Source organism: Neofelis nebulosa, chromosome 2 (assembly GCF_028018385.1).
Source record: "Neofelis nebulosa isolate mNeoNeb1 chromosome 2, mNeoNeb1.pri, whole genome shotgun sequence".
NCBI classification, from domain to species: Eukaryota; Metazoa; Chordata; class Mammalia; order Carnivora; family Felidae; genus Neofelis; species Neofelis nebulosa.
Window position 1 is genome coordinate 195351706 of NC_080783.1, and position 11412 is coordinate 195363117.

The following is an 11412-nucleotide window of genomic DNA, read 5'->3' on the forward strand; positions in this document are numbered from 1 at the left end:
GGGCGCCTGGGTGGCGCAGTCAGTTAAGCGTCCGACTTCAGCCAGGTCACGATCTCGCGGTCTGTGAGTTCGAGCCCCGCGTCAGGCTCTGGGCTGATGGCTCGGAGCCTGGAGCCTGTTTCCAATTCTGTGTGTCTCCCTCTCTCTCTGCCCCTTCCCCGTTCATGCTCTGTGTCTCTCTGTCCCAAAAATAAATTAAAAAAAAAAAAGAAAAAGAAAAAAATTAAACATAGAATTACCATATGATCCAGCATATATGCTTCTGGATATATACCCAAAAGAAGTGAAAGCAGGGGCTTAAACAGATATTTGTATACCTGCGTTCAGAACATTATTCATAATACCAAAAAAGTGAAAGCAACCTAAGTGTCCATCAACAGATAAAAAACATGTAGTACATCCACATAATGGAACACACATCACAACATGGATGAATCTTGAAGAACAATACTATGTGAAAAAAAGCCATTCACCGAAGGACAAATATTGTATGATTCTACCTATATAAGATATCAAGAATAGGCCCATTCATACAAACAGGAAATAGAAGTGTAGATGCAAGAGGCTAGGGGAGAAGAGAACCAACACTTAGTATTTAATGGGTACAATGCTTTGGTTGGGAAAGATAAAAAAAGTTATGGAGCTGGATGATGGTGATGGTTGCAGAACAGTTTTAGATGTATTTAATGCTATAAAACTGTACACTTTAAAATCATTAAGCTGAGCCTGGGTGTCTCAGTCAGTTAAGCATGCAACTCTTGATTTCAACTCAGGTCATGATTTCACGATTTGTGAGTTTGAGCCCTGCATTGGGCTCCTTGATGATGGTGGGGAGCTTGCTTGGGATTCTTTTTCTCTCCCTCTCTCTCTGCCCCTCCCCTGCTCATGCTCTCTCTCTCTCAAAAAATAAATGCACTTAATAAATAAATAAATAAATAAATAAATAAATATTTTTTTAACGTTTATTTATTTTTGAGACAGAGAGAGACAGAGCATGAATGGGGGAGGGTCAGAGAGAGAGAGGGAGACACAGAATCTGAAACAGGCTCCAGGCTCTGAGCTGTCAGCACAGAGCCCAATGCGGGGCTTGAACTCACGAACCGCGAGATCATGACCTGACCCAAAGTCGGACCCTTAACCGACTGAGCCACCCAGGCACCCCAATAAATAAAAATTTTAAAATGAGGAGCACCTGGCTGGCTCAGTCAGTGTACCACTGCAACTGTTGAACTTGGGAGTTGTGAGCTCAAGCCCCACATTGGGTGTAGAGATTACTAAAAAATACAATCTTTTTAAAAAATCTGTAAAATGATAAATTTATGTTATGTGTATTTTACCACCACCACCACCACAACAAGGTATACAACTTTTGCATTTTGTACATGAGAAAAATTAAGCTCTATCAAAAGTAAGTGACTTTACACAGCTGGGAAGTAAAAATGGTATTTAAATTCGAAGATTGGGCATCCGGGTAGCTCAGTTGCTTGACCATCTGACTCTTGATTTCAGCTCAGGTCCTGACCCCAGAGTCCTGGGATTGAGCCCTGCGTCAGGCTCTGCACATGTGAAGCCTGCTCAAGCATCTCTCTCTCTCTCTCCCCCTCTGCCCCTCTCCCCTGCTTGCTCTCTCTCTAAAATAAATAAATAAATAAATAAATAAATAAATAAATAAATAAATTCAAGACTTTTTAACATCAACACTTATATTCTTTCCACTAAATCTTTGTTTGTTTTGTTTTTAAGGTAAAATTTAGGTATAATAAATATAGGTATATTAAATATAATAAATATAATAAATTTAGGAATAAACGCATAGATCTAAAGTGTACAATTTAACAAATTTTGGTTTTTTAAAATTTTTTTTAATGTTTATTCATTTTTTTGAAAGATAGAGAGACAGCAAGCTGAGGAGGGGCAGAGAGAGAGACACACACACAGAGAATCCAGAGCAGGTTCAAGGCTCTGAGCTGTTAGCACAGAGCCCGATGCAGGGCTCAAACTCACGAACTCTGAGATCATGACCTGAGCCAAAGTCCGCAGCTTAACCAACTGAGCCACGCAGGTGCCCCAATTTAATGAATTTTGATAAATTCATATACCTGTGTAACCACCACCCCAATCAAGATAAAAAGCACATTTCCCCTAGAGAGTGCCCTCATGCCCCCTTCCACTCAACTCCTATCCCCTTTAGACAACCATTATTTTGATTTCTATCACCATGGATTAGCTTTATCTTTGTTTTTCAATGTCTTATAAATGGAATTATTCAGATACACTCTTTTGTGTCTCACGCTTTGGCTCAACACAATGGTTTTTTTTTTTTTAATGTTTATTTTTTGAGAGAGACAGAGAGTAAGAGCAGGAGAGGAAGAGAAAGAGAAGGGGACAGAGGATCTGAAGCAGGCTCTGTGCTGACAGCAGAGAGCCTGATGCGGGGCTCAAATTGACAAACTGTGAGATCATGACCAGAGCCAAAGGCAGACACTCAAATGGCTGAGCCACCCAGGCACCCCTCAACACAATGGTTTTGATGTTCATCTACACTGTTGCTTACGTCAGTAATTCACTCTTCTATTGCTGAATTACATTCCATTTGTGAGAATGCCACAATTTGTTTATTCTTTCTATTATTGATGAACATTTCAATTGTTTCCAGTTGTTGACTCTTACAAATAAAACTACTATGAACACTTTTTCACACGTCTTTGTGTGGACATATTTTCATTTCTCATCTCATGTGATTTACTTCAGTCAATGAGACAGTAAAAAACTTCATTCAACCAATTGAACAATTGCTTATGTGGTTTCTCTTCTTCTCTTTTTATTTTATTTTATTTTTTTAACGTTTATTTATTTTTGAGACAGAGAGAGAGCGAGCATGAACGGGGGAGGGTCAGAGAGAGAGGGAGACACAGAATCCGAAACAGGCTCCAGGCTCTGAGCTGTCAGCACAGAGCCCGACGCGGGGCTCGAACTCATGGACTGCGAGATCATGACCTGAGCCGAAGTCGGCCGCTTAACCGACTGAGCCACCCAGGCGCCCCTCTCTTCTTCTCTTTATTTTTTTTTTAATTTTTTTTAAACGTTTATTTATTTTTGAGACAGAGAGAGACAGAGCATGAACGGGGGAGGGGCAGAGAGAGAGGGAGACACAGAATCGGAAGCAGGCTCCAGGCTCTGAGCCATCAGCCCAGAGCCGGATGCGGGGCTCGAACTCACGGACCGTGAGATCGTGACCTGAGCCGAAGTCGGACGCTTAACCGACTGAGCCACCCAGGCGCCCCTCTCTTCTTCTCTTTAACATTGACACTACCATGACAACAAACACAGCTAGCCTGCTGGGAGATGAGAGACCGTGTGGAGTGGAGCCAAGTCCATTCTAGACTAACCAACCCCCAGCAAACCCAGCAAGTATTTATGGATTCATGAACAAGTTCAGGTGAGATTAGCCTTGCCCAGCCCAGGTCGAAGAACTGCCCAGGTGACCAACAGAGTCATAACAAATAAACGGTGGTTCCTTTAAACCACTGGGTTTTGGAAAGGTTTATTAAATAGAATTCTTGTGGTAATAGCTAATTTACACACATTTGTACCAGTTTTCTACTGCTGCATAATAAATTGTGTGGACTAAACACAAATTTAATATCTCATAGTTTCTGTAGGTCAGAAATCTGGGCATGGGTTAGCTGGGTCCTCTGTTCTGTTCTTATCAAGCTGAAATCAAGGTATCATCTAGAACTTCAATCTCATCTTTGGCTTGGAATCCTCTTCCAAGCTCATTGGTTATTGGCTGAATTTCAATTCCTTTGTCATAGGACTGAGGCCCTTGGTTTGTAGAGGCCATCCACCATTTCCTACCACATGGCTCTCTCTAAGACCTGGCAGTTTTCTTCTTCAAGGTCAACAGATGAGCATCTGATGTTTCAAATCTCTGTGACTTCTTCTATCTGTGACATCTAGGCCCCTTCATAAAAAGTCAAGCTGATTAATCAGGCCCACCCAAGGCTATCTCCCTTTTGATTACCTTAAAGTCAACTGATTAGGGACCTCGTTATATCTCTAAAATGTCCTTACTGCTGCTGTATAAAATAACTTAATCACAAAACTATATCCTATCATATTACAGGTCCCACCTATAACTTAAGGGGATGGGATCTTATAGAGTGTGTACACCAGGGGATGGAAATCTTGTGAGCCAATTTAGAACCCAAGATATATAAATAATTTTTAAAGGTAAAAAAATCTATTTATTAAGCAATTAAAATAAATATTAAGCAATGAAATAGATTCATGTATTATATAATGGTATAACTTACATAATAATTTATAAGTTATTATTTTCTTAAGTTTATTTATTTAAGTAATCTCTACACTGAAAGTGGAGCTCAAACTCATGACCCTGAGATCAGGAGTTGCATGCTCCTCTGATGGAGGCATCCAGGCACCCCAATAATTTATAATTTATAATAGGTTATAATATATAATAAGAGATTATAATATATAACATATATCATTATATAATAGTAAAAATAAAATCATAATATGGTATATATTATAATCATAATGTTATAGATATTGTATAATTGTAATTATATATCATATAATGTTATACATTATAATATATAGTATATAATATATGTGAATATATGAATCTGTTTCATTGCTTAGCATTTATTTTCATTGCTTAATAAATAGATTTCTTTTTATTTTTATTTTTATTTTTTTTTAAAAATTTTTTTTTTTCAACGTTTATTTATTTTTGGGGCAGAGAGAGACAGAGCATGAACGGGGGAGGGACAGAGAGAGGGAGACACAGAATCGGAAACAGGCTCCAGGCTCTGAGCCATCAGCCCAGAGCCTGACGCGGGGCTCGAACTCACGGACCGCGAGATCGTGACCTGGCTGAAGCCGGACGCTTAACCGACTGCGCCACCCAGGCGCCCCAATAAATAGATTTCTTTACGTTTAAAAATTATTTGTATACTTGAGGTCTAAGTTGGCTCTCAAGTTTTCCATCCTCCTGTTTACACACTCTATAGTATCAATTAAGTTATAGGTGGGACCCATAAATATGATGGGATATAGTTTTGTAATCAAGTTATTTTATACAGCAGGGGTGCCTGGGTGGCTCAGTCGGTTAAGCGTCTGACTTCAGCTCAGGTCATGATCTCATGGTTCATGAGTTCAAGCCCCACATCGGGCTTTGTGCTGTCAGCCTAGAGCCTGGAGCCTGTTTTGGATTCTGTGTCTCCCTCTCTCTCTGCTCTTCCCCCGCTTGTGCTCTGTCTCTCTCTGTCTCTCAAAAATAAATAAAAACTTCAAAAAAAATTGTTTTAAGTTATCTTATACAGCAGCAGTAAGGAGATTTATATGCCATAATATAATATAAATATATACCATTATATGGTATATTACATTATATGTCTTACATATTATAATATATAAGAGCATATAATATATACCATTATATATAATGGTTTGTGTATATAATGTGTACTATGTAATATACCATACTAACCTTCAAATAAACAGCTCTTAGAAGGTTAATATCTTTGTCCATAAAATGTAATTAATTATATTCAATATTCAAGTAATTATATTCAACTCATCAAAGAAAGAAGACTTGATTATGAGATGTGGTTAGTGGAGTAAGGAAGCAAGGAAGTTACTTTTTAGGAGGTACATTCTCTTGTTGACCATTTTCACCAGTTTTTCCACCTTTTCAGGCTCATGGTTATCTTGCACTTAAATTGAGCTTAAAAATAAATTTATAACATGGAAAAACACTCCTAGAGTAAAATAAAGGCTACATACAAAAGTGCTTTGAAAAATGAAAATGACTTAACAATAGAGAACACACAGAGGGCTGCAGGAGGGAGGAGGACAGGTGGATGGGTTAAATGGGTGGTGGGGATTAAGGAGGGCACTTCTTGTGATAAGCACTAGGTGTTATATGTTAAGTGTTGAATTACTAAATTCTATTCCTGAAACTAATATTACATTATATGTTAACTAACTGGAATTTAAATAAAAACTTGAAAAGTGCCTGGGTAGCTCAGTGGGTTAATTGTCTGAGTCTTGGTTTCGGCTCAGGTCATGACCTCACCATTTGTGAGTTTGAGCCTCGCGTTGGACTCTACGCTGCAGGTGCGGAGCCTGCTTGGGATTCTCTCTCTCATTCTGTCTCTGCCTTTCCCACCCTCAAAATAAATAAATAAACTTAAAAAAAAAATTTAAATATGGAGTGCCTGGGTGGCTCAGTAGGTTGAGTGTCAGACTCTTGATTTCAGCTCAGGTCATGATCTCACAGTTCATAAGTTCGAGCCCTGCATTTGAGCTCTGTGCTGACAGTGCAGAGCCTGCTTGGGGTTCTCTCTCTTTCTCTCTCTCTCTTTCTCTCTCTCTCTCTCTCTCTCTCTCTCTCCTCCCCCCATGATCTCTCTTTCAAAGTAAGTAAATATGCTTTAAGAAAAAAAGAAGTAAATACATACATACATACACACAATCATACTGGGGAAAAAAAAGAAAAATGTGGATGACATATACAAACAACTAACTGCAGGATCCTAAAAGATACCTCATTTTTCTCACTTGGTATCCATATGCAAAAGAAAAAAAATTTGTGTTCATCTAAATCTGGAGCACAATTCAAATTTTTTCAAATGATATTCTCTGAGTAAATCTATTGTGCCAAGTAAAGTGGTGTCTTTGCCCAAAACTACAGCATTGAAAAATTATGGTATAAAAATAGATTATATTTTTACTATTTTTTAAGTGAAAAACTTGTCATACTGAAGAAAAAGTAGAACAGTTTTTATGGCAAACGCTCACTAAGTGAATGATCATTACATGAGGTAAATCCGTACTCCTTCCTTAACTCCAGAGCTAAAGTTCTTATTGGCAATTTGCTGACTGATGTGTCTCATGTCCAATCAATATGACAGTTGAGCTGCCCTAGTGTAAACAACTGTGTGTCTGCCGAAGGCTGTAGATATACCATCTAATTTAAATCTCATTACTAGATACTGAGGGAGAAAGTGATGTTTGAAAGGTGAAGTAACTTGCTCAAGGTCATATGGCTAGGAATTAACAGAGTTGGTATTTGAACCCAAGTTTGTTCAAGTCCAAAGCCTGTTCTCTTAGCTGCTTCCTCTGCCAGTCAAAGCCTGGCATTTGGTATATGAGGGGAAAAACGTTCTTGGAGTACAAGACCAGCTTTCATTCAAGTCCAGCCTCTGCCACTTCAGAGCTGTTCAGGGTTATGCAAGATTCGTCACATCAATAGGCTATTTTATTACTATAAAATAGGGATAGTAATTCCTACCTCTTATAGTTTTGTTTGTTTGTTGTTTGTTTGAATTCAAGAGACTATGTTTGTGAAAATATATTTAGCAGCTTTTAGTAAATTATAAGTGCATCTCCCATAAATGATAGGAGCATCTAGGCCTAACACTCACTGTCTCTTACCCCTCTCCCCACTGCCACCCATAAACCTCTCCTTTTGCTTTTCTTCAGGGTTATGGCACCACCAATCATTCTGTCTGGGAAACCAAATCATCTTTTTAAAAATTTTTTTCTTAATTTTCAAATTTTATTTGAGATAGAGAGAGTGAGCAAGCAGGGGACAGGGCCAGAGGGAAAGAAAGAGAATCTCAAGCAGGTTCCACGCTCAGCATAGAGCCCGACGTTGGGTTCAAACCATGACCCTGGGACCATGACCCTGGTGGAAATCAAGAGTGGGACACAATTGACTGAGCCACCCAGGTGCCCCTATATCATCTTTAATTCTTCTTTGTCTTTCCTTTTAGCCCTATCACCACCCAAACCCTCAAAATCAAATCAATTATCAAGACCAATTGATTCCACTTTGGCAATATTTATCATATTCGTCCATTTTGCTGTAAGATCCTCACCAATTGTTGTTGGAACTATTTTACTTTTTAAATTACTTATGTAAAAATTGTGAACAATAAAACCTAATCCTAGGGGCGCCTGGGTGGCGCAGTCGGTTAAGCGTCCGACTTCAGCCAGGTCACGATCTCGCGGTCCGTGAGTTCGAGCCCCGCGTCAGGCTCTGGGCTGATGGCTCGGAGCCTGGAGCCTGTTTCCGATTCTGTGTCTCCCTCTCTCTCTGCCCCTCCCCGGTTCATGCTATGTCTCTCTCTGTCCCAAAAATAAATAAAAAACGTTGAAAAAAAAATTAAAAAAAAAAAAAAAAAAAAAAAAACCTAATCCTAATGTGAATTTTTTATTAAAAAAAATTTTTTTTAATGCTTATTTTATTTTTGAGGGAGAGAGACAGACAGAGTGTGAGTGGGGTAGGGTCAGAGAGAGAGGGAGACTCAGAATCCAAAGCAGTCTCCAGGCTCTGAGCTGTCAGTGCAGAACCTGACGCAAGGCTTGAAATCACAAACTGCGAGATCACGACCTGAGCCAAAGTCTAATGCTTAACCCACTAAGCCACCCAGGCTGATGTGAATTTTTTAAAAGACATAAAGTAAAAAGAAAAAAAGGACATAAAAGGTCATATAGTGAAAAGTAAGTCTCCCTTCCATGATTGTCTTCCAGCAACCCAATTCTCCACCTCAGAGGCAGCCACTGTTACAAGTTTCTTTTTTTTTTCTTCTTTATTTTTTTAAAGCTAATTTAGGGGCGCCTGGGTGGCTCAGTCGGTTGGGCGGCCGACCGGCTCGGGTCATGATCTCGCGGTCTGTGAGTTCGAGCCCCGCGTCGGGCTCTGTGCTGACAGCTCGGGGCCTGGAGCCTGTTTCAGATTCTTTGTCTCCCTCTCTCTGACCCTCCCCTGTTCATGCTCTGTCTCTCTCTGTCTCAAAGATAAATAAACATTAAAAAAAATTTTTTTTTAAAGCTAATTTATTTATTTTGAGAGAAACAGGGAGAGCATGAGCAGGGGAGGGGCAGAGAAAGAGGGAGAATCTCAAGGAGTTCTGTGCCACCAGTACAGAGCCCATGCAAGGCTCAAACTCACAAAAACGTGAGACCATAACCTGAGCTGAAATCAGCAGACGGATGCTTAACCAACTGAGTCACCCAGGCACCCCTTTCTTTATTTTTAAATTTTTATTATTTAAACACAATTGTTTGTTCAAACTTCACTTACTCTACTTTATTATATATATATTATTATATATTATATATTATAATATATATATGTAAATTTGAGTATAGTTGACACTCAATGTGACATTAGTTTCAGGTGTACAACATAGTGATCCAACAAGTTTATGTAGGTTTCTTGTATACGTTTTCAGAGGCTGCACATCCACAAGCCCCCCCCCCCCAAACACACACACATTTTTCTTTTTTTTTTTTTTTAAATTTTTTTTTTCAACGTTTTTTTATTTATTTTTGGGACAGAGAGAGACAGAGCATGAACGGGGGAGGGGCAGAGAGAGAGGGAGACACAGAATCGGAAACAGGCTCCAGGCTCCGAGCCATCAGCCCAGAGCCTGACGCGGGGCTCGAACTCACGGACCGCGAGATCGTGACCTGGCTGAAGTCGGACGCTTAACCGACTGCGCCACCCAGGGGCCCCTCACACACATTTTTCATAGATGACAGCAAACTGTGTATATTGTTCTCAACCTTGTTTTTTCATTAACAACATGTTTTAGAGATAATTACGTACTAAGCCCATAAAACTGATCAATTCTTTTCAATGGCTTCATACTATGCCATTATATGGATAGCTTAATTTATTTAACCATCCTCTATGGGCACTTAGAGTCTTTCCATTCCCTGTATATGTAATTTTAAACAAATTTGCATATGTTTGTAGTATAAATTCCTAAAAGTGGAATTTCTGGGTCAACATACACTTTTATTTTATTTTATTTTATTTTAACCAACTTTCTTTCTTTCTTCCTTCTTCTCTCCCTTTCTTCATTTCTCCCTTCCTTCCTTCCTTCTATGTATCTCTACACCCAACATGGCACTTAAACTCACAACCTCAAGATCAAGAGTTGCATACTCTACCAACTGAGCCAGCCAGGTGCCCCATACACATATATTTTAAATATGAATAGATATTAATGTTTTATAAAAGTCTGTTCCTTCAGAAGCTATGTGTCAAAGTGACTGTTTCTTTGTACCTTTTCTCTGTACCAACTAAGCATCTTTACTAGACTTCTTAAGCATTGCGGATTAATTAGATGAAAAATGGTACCTTGTAGTGCTTTTTCCTTTTTTTAAAGTTAATTTATTTATTTATTTTGGGCAGGGTAGGGGGGCGGCAGAGAGAGAGAGAATCCCAGGCAGGCTTTGCATGCACAGAGCTCGATGCAGGGCTGGAACCGTGAACCGTGAGATCATAACCTGAGCTGAAGTCCAAGGTTTAACCAACTGAATCACTTAGGTGCCCCAAGTGTCTTGACACTTGATTTCAGTTCAGTTCACAATTGCCTGGTTCTTGGGTTTGAGCCCTGAGCTGACATTGCAGAGGCTACTTGGGATTCTCTCTCTCTCCCTCCCTCTCCCTCCTTCTCCCTCACTCTTCCTCTCTCTCTGCCCCTCTCCACTGATCCTTTCCCCAGGGAGCCACCCAGGTGCCCTAGTAGCTTGTAGTTTTAAGCACTCTTTTTTTTTTAATGTATATTTATTTTTTTGAGAGAGCAAGCACGAGTAGGGGAGGGCCAGAGAGAGAGGGGCGACAGGGTATTTGAAACAGTCTCTGCATGACAGCAGAAAGCCCGATTCACGGCTCAAACTCATGAACTGTGAGATCATGACCTGAGCCGAAGTTGGACACTGAAACCAACTGATCACCCAGGCGCCCTGGTTTTAAGTATCCTTAAAGTCTCCACTGTATTGAAACCTCTTGTCTGTACTTCTGTTACATCTTTTGCATTGAGATTAAAGAATATTTGTTACAACTATTTTTAATTAATTAGTTAACTTTTTAAGCTTATTTATTTATTTTGAGAGAGAGAGTGCATGAGTGGGGGAGTGACAGAGAGGAGAGAGAATTCCAAGCAGGTTCCACACTGTCAGCACAGAGCCCGATGTGGGATTCAAACTCACAAACTGCAAGATCATGACCTGAGCTGAAATCAAGAGTTGGATGCTCAATGAACTGAGCCACTCAGACACCCCAAGTATTTTAAAAGCCTTTCTGGATGTAGATATTCTTTGGTATTATATTAATAATCAACACATAGGAGTTTATTAAAGTTTAGTTTCAGTGTGGAGTTTATTAAAGGTTAGTTTCAGTGAATTTTTTATTCTGTTACATTAAAATCCATTGGTCTCTCTTGTATCTTAAATAGATGTTCTACCCATGAAGAGTTAAAACTTTTTTTTTTAATCTCTATATCCAACATGGGGCTTCAACTCACAACCCCAAGATTAAGAGTCACACACTCCACTGACTGAGCCAGCCAGGACCCTAACTCA